The sequence below is a fragment of the Neovison vison genome, chromosome 13 (genome assembly GCF_020171115.1).
Source record: "Neovison vison isolate M4711 chromosome 13, ASM_NN_V1, whole genome shotgun sequence".
Classification (NCBI taxonomy): Eukaryota; Metazoa; Chordata; class Mammalia; order Carnivora; family Mustelidae; genus Neogale; species Neogale vison.
In genome coordinates this window covers 102,986,382-102,990,119 of record NC_058103.1, presented here as the reverse complement: position 1 = coordinate 102,990,119, position 3,738 = coordinate 102,986,382, and positions in this window count along the sequence as shown.

Genomic DNA, 3,738 nt, shown 5'->3' with positions numbered 1-3,738 from the left:
TTCGGTTATACAAGGAGAGCTTCTACTTTTGTTGGCTCTTTTCTACTGTAGAACTTTATTTATTCCAGAGATATTTATGGAACTCTTTATTTATTGACTGCTTGTGTGCTAGGCACTGAGGATAAAATGTAAAGGAGGAGACAGAGGCCCTGCTAAAGGAGTTTACTGTCAGGTCCGAGGGAAAGTAAGTGGGTAGGAAATCTCGGAGAAGCTGGGAGGGCTGGGTGGCCACAGTGAGGGGAGGGAAGCTGGTGGTTGGCAGTGAGGTCCAAGAAAGCTGGGACGCGTGGGCCTTATGATCTAGTGGAAAAAAATGGATTTTTTAAAAAGGTTTTGTTTATGGGTGAGACCGAGAGAGAGAGAGAGAGAGAGCGAGAGAGTGAGAATGAGCAGGGGGAAGAGCAGAGGGAGATAGACAGGCAGGCTCCATGCTCAGTGTGGAGCTCAATGCTGGGGCTCAGACCCATGATCCTGAGATTGTGACTGCAGCCAGAATCAAGAGTCTGAAACTGAAGCGACTAAGCCACCCAGGTGCCTCAAGGATTGGGGTTTTATTCCCAGTCTGTGGCAGTTCCTTTTATTTGCTTTGCACGCAGAAAGTCCTTCAGAGGTCAGATCCTGAGCTGCAACTCCAGTGTGTCCGAAAACGGTAGAGCGCAGGGCAAGAGCCTCTTTATTCAGATTTCTGGCTGTCCCCACTGAGCAGTTTTGCCCATCTTCCCGTACCCTGGCCTCCCCTCACTTCACCAGAGGATCCTCCAGTCTTCCCTTTGTAACCTTCTCCCTCCTGTTTGCCTTTGCCTTTTATGGTGCTTCTCACATTCTGCCTTGCTTTAAATTCTTGGCGTTTGTCCCCCAGTAGAGTGGGAGCCTTGGGATGCCAGGGCCTTATGGTACTCACGTTTGCTTTTGTCTCCGTGCACAGGTGCCCTCTACTTGGGAGATGCCCCATAAATATTTATTGAGTTGCAGTAACTCAAATTCGGATATGAGACTACCAGGGAATAGTTTTCAAAAGCATTGTGTGGGAGAGAAGCATATCTGAGAGCATAATGGGGAATGTATCCTAAGCACCCACAAAATAGTTTCCATTCTTTTGCTTTTACATCCCAAGAAACTTAATGGGTCCACTATAGATGGTTTCATTTGCTAGATGGATCGGATTGAGAGGATTTTCAACCTGTAAACTTTCATAATTAAATTCCACTTTAAAGGAGGACATTTTACTCATTCTTAAAATTGTATACAATTCTACGTAATGCATAATTACAGAAATTCAAACAATTAAGAAAATACATTAAGGTAAAAAAATTAAAATCAGCCTCTCATATCCCCAGTACCACTCTCCTTCAGAGGTAATTATTGCTAATTATTCTTTGTTGATTCTTCCAGAATTTCTCACCTGATCCATTTCCCTTTGTCCATCTTGGACATGGACCTGCTACTTTTTATTAATGACTACGTAGCCTTCCCCAGTGTGGTATGCTATTTTACATTCCCCTATTGAGATGTGTTGAGTTTGCTTCCAGTTTCTTGCTAGTACAGCGAATTCTACGCACATCATTACGCCACCCAAATGGCATGGTTAACCTAGTCAAAATACGAGCGCCTTCTCTATTTTTAACATTCTTGACTACCCACTGTTTGGCGCTTCATTTCCATTGTTTTCCAGATGACACAGATATAAATTAGGTATCGTCTGTGCTGTCAAGGAGCTCCGAGTCTGGTGGGGACCAGGGGTTCTACGTGACTAACTGTCCACAAGAACGGAAGCTAGGCTCTAGAGGTGTGTGAGAGGTGCTTCCCAAGTGAGAATCATGAGATGGGGCTGGTGGGAACAGAAAAGGCGTTTTGTCAAAGAGGACCTGGGCCTGAAGGCAGAGCACTGGTGTGGAGAAAGGCCTTCTGGGACAGAAAAAAGCACCAGCCAGTAGGCAAGATGTCAGGAGAGGGGAAAGAGGAAAAGCTGGAACTGTAGTGGTAGGCCAGGATCAAATCGCCAAGGGCCTGGTGCTCTATGTAGGAACCACAAAGCAATCTCAGAGTAGGAAGGAGCTGGGAGTTTTTCCTGAGAGCTTTCTCGCTTGGCTGCATTTAATGCAAATATGCAAGAGATGCTGCATATTCACATCCATGGCATAAGGAGCTGTTTTGGAAAACAGTTCCCTGCTATTTCAAAGAAGCCTTGCTAATAAGCCAGTTTGAGAGCAGAGTTGCTCTTACAGTACACTACTTTCCAGCAGGACAGCCCCTGGGTTCTGGTGATCTTGCAGCTGGGCGAACATCTTCCTTGCTTTCTTCCCACTCCCGCCCTCTTCTACCTCTGTGTGGAGACTGTGCAGAAGGGCCGAGAATCTTTGTGGATTCTGCACATAAATGGATAGGATTGGTCCCCAAGGATGTCAGCTTGGCAACCTTTAGAGTGTGAAATCCATTTAAAAAGGGATCAGGAAAAGAAAATCAGTTAAGAATGGGAGAAGACTGTTTAGATGGGGTGGTTTATACAGTTAGTGGGTTTAATTTTTATTTCCTGGAAAGGTTTTAAGAGAAAGACATGTAAGGTAAATTCTCCTGTGAAGTGCTTAGAGAATTGCTACTCTATCAGCAAGGAAAGCACAGACCAGGGCATAAGTACTGTGAATTTAAAGCAACCTTGGATTAAATTCCTCAGGTAAGCCTGCTAGTCATGTCTCCCCAGTGCATATTTATCCAGATGTCCTTTTGGGATGGGACTGGACTGATTTTTAATGACTCTGAACTGCCTTCCCCAGGCACTGGAGGCTGCGTTTTGCTGACGGCGGAAGCTCTTTGTGTGAGCGCCCAGGCTGCCGTTTGTGAGAAGGATTCTGCTCTCTCCCTGTGTCTCTGTGAGCTTGCGCATGTCAGTTTCCCCATCTCTGAAATGGGGATTATAACCTTTGCTGCAACAGATAATTTTGTTAAGGAAAATAAAGATTTATGGTTTTAAAATATGCATGTCTAAAATAGCTTCTGGTGCTATTTGGCTGTCTTTGCCTGAATTTCTCTGTGCCTGTAAGTGAGATTCAGCATTTTCTTGTGGACTGTGAATTGTTGCTACTAAATGAGCTTGTCAGTCTCTGCTAAAGAACAAAATGTCCTTGGATTTACCCCACACTGCATCGCTTTGTGCACTTCCACCCGAGTGCTAAACAGGAGATGTGCCCGAATCAGATTTTTTCCCCCGGAAAGGCTGCATCTCCATTAGGGACACTGGTGTACGCAGCCACTCGCCAGAGCCATGTAGAAGCCTGGGGAGCCTCAGACCTGACTCTGCTGCTACAGATCTCCCCTGCCCCAGCTACCCCCTACCAGCACCCCACTCCCCCACCCCCTGACTTGGGTGTGGGCCTGGGCAAGGGCTGCCCTCTGGTCTCTCTCATTTGCAAAATCTCAGCTCTGGGACTTGTCAAGAAGAGCCAGTCTTTTGCTACTTTAATGTCTCTAACTCGGCATTGAATTTCTGGAGTTTTTCTTTGCAGATTGTGATTCATAATTCCAAACCTTCTGGTTATTATAAAATAAGGAACAGGAGCAATTCGGATGCCTTTGGGATATATCTCCTCATTCTGAGGATCAGGTCTTTGGTGTGAAAGATGGAGGTTGCCCTGACTCTCTGGTAATACTTTGTGTCCCAGGGGCCTGCTGGGTGTTCAGGGCTAAGGAGGGGACAGAAAATAATGGACCGTGGGTCCCAAAGCCCCTAACACTCCATTCAAA